This window comes from Aulonocara sp. 'chitande type north' Nkhata Bay, linkage group LG17, assembly GCF_057382095.1.
Source record: "Aulonocara sp. 'chitande type north' Nkhata Bay isolate Kocher_YH1m ecotype deep benthic linkage group LG17, A_spYH_male_GT1.1, whole genome shotgun sequence".
Lineage (NCBI taxonomy): Eukaryota > Metazoa > Chordata > Actinopteri > Cichliformes > Cichlidae > Aulonocara > Aulonocara sp. 'chitande type north' Nkhata Bay.
Window position 1 is genome coordinate 7,589,365 of NC_141360.1, and position 6,021 is coordinate 7,595,385.

Below are 6,021 nucleotides of genomic sequence, written 5' to 3' on the forward strand. Positions count from 1 at the left end.
TGCCTTGTAATTGCAGTGACCACTGTTGGCCAAGTGGTGGGGCCCTTTAGCTGTTTGATTACTGTAGTCACAACTGGAAACAGTTGGAAATAATAGTCAAAGATGAAAAAATGGCTCCTGTGTAGCCTTTCCGGGTGTGTGTTTGTCTGCTTCACTTCATTTCTTTCAGGCTCAAATTCAGATCTTTCACCTTGAATTGGGAAAAAAAAAAATAAGTGAACCAGAGTGACTGTCATCCAGCATATGAATGTCATAACAGATGTAATGTTCTACATATACAGACATACAGACTGTGTCTGCCAGTAAAGTCATACGAGCATGGAGGACATTCCAGGAGAAAGGAGGCTACTCTATGTCGACTGCACAAGATTGTTATTCCATCAGCAGGAGCAGTATCTGCCAGAGCTACAAACTGACCTCCAGCAGGCCGCTGGTGTTGATGTCTCTGACCAGATAATCAGAAACAGACTTATGAAGGCCAGACATCATCTAGTGGGCCCTTTGCTCACTGCTGGCACAGAGGAGTCTGATTAGCATTTGCCTCAGAATACCTGAATTAGCAGGTCCACATCTATTGCTTTTTACAGATGAGAGCAGGTTCACCCTGAGCACATGTGACATACATGAAAGAGCTTGGAGAAGTTGTGGAGGATGTTATGCTGCCTGTAACATTGTTCAGCATAACCGGTTTGCTGGTGGGTCAGTGATGGTCTGTGGAGGCATATTCATGACCTCAACAGGCTCAACCTAGACAACAGGACTCTGAATGCCATTAGGTACCAGGATCAATTGATATCATTGACACTTCACACTTACCTAACCTAAATGTTCTAGAACACCTCTAGGACGTTATGTTTCTGTCCATTCAACGCTGCCAGGTTCAACCTGAGAGCTCAGCTCTGATCTAGGTGTTTTGCTTCATTGCCTTTAAAGGCCTGAAAGGGTTAATGAACTCATGGACCAGAAAATGCTATCAGAATATTTAGTAATGTTCTTCCCTTTTGCAGAGATAAAATATAATTACCAACAAACTAAATAAGTATTCTGTCATTTGAATGAACTAGTCATGCAAAAAACAAACCAAAACTGAAGCTCCATTTTGCAGTGCAGGTGTCCTTTCTTCCCCCTGTCAAGCATGAGCCTGCGAGTGTTCGCAGGAAAAGAGAAGACAGTCGGTCATTAGCAGCAATGCAGACTTTCAGACTGCTCAAAACATTTTCTGCTGCCGGTCTGGAACAGTTTGTTTTGTGATTGTGTTCTGTGAGCAGCGGTAGCACAGCAGTAAACCCTCACGACTCCTACATCAGACACTCCGCGCTCTGACACCATTTAATGTAATTTCTCCCAAGGCATCAACCAAAACCATTTGCTACGCATGCAAGTGCAACCAAAGAGAGGAGTGCACAGGAAACAGAAGAGAAGAAAGGAGGCATCTGTATTTGATAGAAACCAACATCTGCGCTGATGGGAGATGCCAGCATCATGTCATCCAGAAAACCAATTTGTACATCCAGTACTGGTACACCATGTGCTTGCTGACTGAGCAACTGATGTTGCTATCAAATGCACCCTTTTTAATTCCTAGTCCTTTAATAAAATCCTGTTTACTAGCTTCTGGGTGACTATATTATAGGTGCAAGCAATGGTTATTTTCCATCCATTAGTTTTTTGGGGAAGTTTGCAGCTAATTGTCAGGAAGTTCAATCAACATTTGCCGTAGGGCAGAGTACCATGTGGACATGTGACCGTTCTTGCTAACATTCATGGGTGATTTAGAATCATGGTTCAGAAACATAAAATATCAAAATGAAAATAATGTTCTATTGGGCAGACTTTTCCTACCTAATACTCAAATGTAACCTTCTTATGGAGTGTTGAATTTTACCTCACAAGCTGATTAGGAAAAAAAAACCCTAATCAGTCAACCTTCAATTTGAATCTTTTCACCGTCTTTTCTTTCCTTAAATTCTAAAAAGCTGTTTAATATTGTGTCTGAATGAACTTTATTTTGGCCATTTGTGGGAAGGCAAAACAATATCAAAATATGAGAAATCTGCAGCCAGATTTCTGGCCATCTGTTGAATTCAGTCTATTATTCACTATTTTTTAAGCTTCTTTGTGATTCTTGAGGAAAACATCTGGATATTTAGGTGCTAAATATTCCACATCTTCATTAGCTTTTCTAGAAAGAAGCTGCTGTTTGGTGAACGTAAGAAGCATTTTAATTGCAAACAGCAGCGTGCTTTGGCAAAAACACTGCTATAAGATGAACTGAGCCGCAGAGTCATATGAGAGATCTGACACTAGGGGGCGGACCTCTTGCATATTAACACATAATAATATCACATAATTAGTAAGATCAGTTATACTCTCCACCCAGCTGACAATCTCGGGACATGCTGTCTTATTTTAACCGTCTGGTCCCAGTGCAGGGCTCTAATCTATTGTATGAACTGGGACTGACACCTATTTGGTGCAAAACTGCTGTAATGGCACCGACTGTAGGGAAACTGCCATTTTTGGCCCTTCTGTACTGGCTTAAGTTTTCAGCTCTGGAGGTTCCTTTGGAATCTCTGGGAAGTGAGATTGGAGCCAGCCTCAAGTGGCTTTTCTAGGAACTATGGTTTCTGTTGAAGTGAAGAAGACGATGGATGGAAAATATTTTGAATGGTTTAGGGAAATAGTTTTAAACTTTTATTTTATTTTATTTCAACATCTTTTTTTCCCATAGTTTAATGTAATCAGAATCTTAAAAGCGACAAGTAAATCCAGTATGGCGATAGATCTAAAAGACAATATAAAGTGTATAATATTTTTATCTGACATGTAGCAGAGTAGAAGTGCAACCGAAATAATTCAGTTAAAAAAAACAGTACTTATAGCTATTATCTGCCACAGCTATGCAGACAAGAACATGTCTAAATAAACACAAACAAGTCTAGCTGATGCGTGCGACTCGCCCTGATGCTTAAATCTCTTTGGTTCAAAGCCAGAGAAGCAGCTTCCTGCATAACTAAGGATGACCACTCCCTTCGTTACCAAAGAAAGGTGAGCCCTGAGGGTGTTTTCTGCTAAAGAAGCCTCATTTAGCCCCTTTATTTCAGAATGAAATGGGCTGCAATGGGCTTTGAAGATAAAGAAGAGCAGAGGTGTGTATAAGAAAAGCAAGATGAATAGAAGGGGTAGGGAAGCAAGGGATACAGGCAAAGTGCAGTGAATGGCTCTTGAGGTAATGTCTGGCTTAACAGCATTTGAGCAGAGAGATCAAGGTGTATCTGCTTTACCATAAGATTCCTATGGAGACAGCATGTAAACAGTGAGTCAAGAGGGCCTTTTGGTTTTCTTTTGGTTTTCCAGGATGGAATCTAGCATCATCTCATCGCACTGGGAGGGTCAAGATGAGAGAGTAAAGGGATAGGTGTGTTCAAACTACTCATTTAACCACCACTGCAATTGTATGTCCATGAAGCTATCTACCTTGCTGTTAGTAACATCATCTGAAGCACTCACTGTTCAGGTTAAAATGATTCAGTCATTTTAAAAATAAACAGTCCTTATTGTGATACAGATACTCATATACAGTCCCGATCAAAAGTTTAAGACCACTTGAAAAATGGTAAAAAAAAAATCATATTTTGCATTGTTGGATCTTAACAAGGTTCCAAGTAGAGCTTCAACATGCCACAAGAAGAAATGGGAGTGAGACAAAACATTTTGATCAGGACTGTATCTTGAGATTGAAGGTGCAGGCATTAATTAAAATTTGCCTCTGCTGCACATGAATGCCAAAGACTTTTTATATCCTCCGCCTTTGGCGTGCTATGTCTGTGTTTGATCTTTAGCCACATACATAAAGTGTGATTAGGCAGAATGGAGAAGTCCATCTTTGTCAGTTGGGACAAAGATGGGAGCAATGTGGGAGCTTACAGAAACCTCCCGCTATGTATTTTTATTGGTTTAACTCTAAGTTTATGAGAATATATAATTAATAATTTGTTATGTAATATAATTACACACTAATCAATCTGTAGGATGAAGTATATCTGTAGGTACAACACCCTTTCATCTATCATATAATCTCAAGAAACAACTAACTGTATCTTGAGTTATAAACATAATAGTCTGGTCATTGATGCAGTCTGGGTGACTGGGCACTTAAATAAATCAGCCAGTCTCCAGATACTGTTTTCTGCTTTAAAGTGTGTTTTCCTTTTTTAAATGTTGGTTCCTCTTCTGATGATGCTTCTGGTGTTTCTGCTCTCCTCGTTATTCCCTGTCTTGAGTTCCTCTGTGCATAAGTAGATTTGTCAATCCATGTTCCCCTGTCCGGTTTAGTACTAGTCTTGGCGTACTAGTCCCGCTTTACTTTTTCCTCCTGTGCCTTGTTTTAGTTTCACTTCTGGTTTTTACCCCTCCTTTTTATTCAATCTTTGTTGTCTCGTCACCTTTGCCCTGCTCCAAGCTGTTTTTTTGTTTGTGCTCCCTGTGTGTTGTTCCTCATGCTTGGTTTCTGGATTCCTGTTTAAAGTTTATTACCTCGCCTGCCTTAGCATTTTAGGGCTTGGGTCCTCCCCATCGTGTGTACTTATATCATTGATTGTTCACAGTCCAAATGTAATGTTCCATCCATTCATTCGCTTCCGCTTATCCTTTTCAGGGTCGCGGGGGGCGCTGGAGCCTATCCCAGCTGTCATAGGGCGAGGGGCGGGGTACACCCTGGACAGGTCGCCAGTCTGTCGCAGGGCCAACACACAGGGACAGACAACCATTCGCGCACACATTCACTCGCACATTCAAACCTAGTGGCAATTTGGATTATCCAATTAACCTATCCCCACAAGTTGCATGTCTTTGGACGGTGGGAGGAAGCCGGAGTAAACCCACGCAAACACGGGGAGAACATGCAAACTCCACACAGAACTCAGGACCTTCTTGCTGTGCGGCAACAGTGCTAACCACCGTGCCACCGTGCTGCCCCTTAAAATGTAATGTTTTTTAGTTTTAATCACACAATCTTGCTATGTCCCTCCTCGGTAATCAAGACAATGATTGAGGCAGGACTTACGGCACAGGACTTTGAGAGCATGCAATTACCTTTCCCAGGTTATTTATTTATTTATTGTAGCAAAAAAAAATTCATGCTGTTTTTCCACTTATTTGTTCTAGTAATGACATGATAATCATCTCTACACCTTTAGTTTACACTTAAAATGTTTTGAGTAAGTATGATTGTTTGGTCAAACCAAAAATAAAATGAATAAATAATGAGATTTAAATGACTAAGGTAGACCAAGTGGATAATTAAACTAGGTGTGTATTAAATGCTACGCTTAGATTTAGTGAAGAAACATCTGTTAGAGGTTAAGAGATAGGTATCTTCACACACACAGCATGTAAAAGTAAAGAGAACGCTTATGTTTATGTGCAGAGACAGCGTGCATAAATAGCTCTGGGATTAAGGTCACAGCCTTTAGCGAGTGACTCACTTATAATGTATACAAATGCACACAAAGACAGATTCATGCATGCATGTTTCTGTGAAAGATCTTTTTTAAGCCACATACTGTACCTGCTTAGAAGATCTGGCTGTAAGTCCTCAGTGATGAAAGTGATGGTAAAGACTTCAATCAACAAAGCATTTATAACTAAGAGATATTTTAGAAAGTTACGTTCATATAAAAAAATCATCAGTCTTGAATATCTCGTAGCTGGCCGTAGCTTTAATAAAAAGTTGGAAAAGGGTGATACAGATTCCAGATTGTAGGTGACACTGCAAGAAAGGCTGGAATAAAACTGATCCACTTTGGTGGGGAAAGACGCCTCACCTATAAAAATTCAGTATCAGTGGAAAAGCACTCCATCACCTGTGTTACATATGTGGACTTTGATTACTGATTAAATATCCTGGACAAATGTATATGTATATGTATATGTTGACTTGATCAAAGCATGTCTAAACTGAATCAGCACAAACTGTTTCTACTAAGATCCGGTCTCTATATGGTCTTCCTCCTTCCTCCT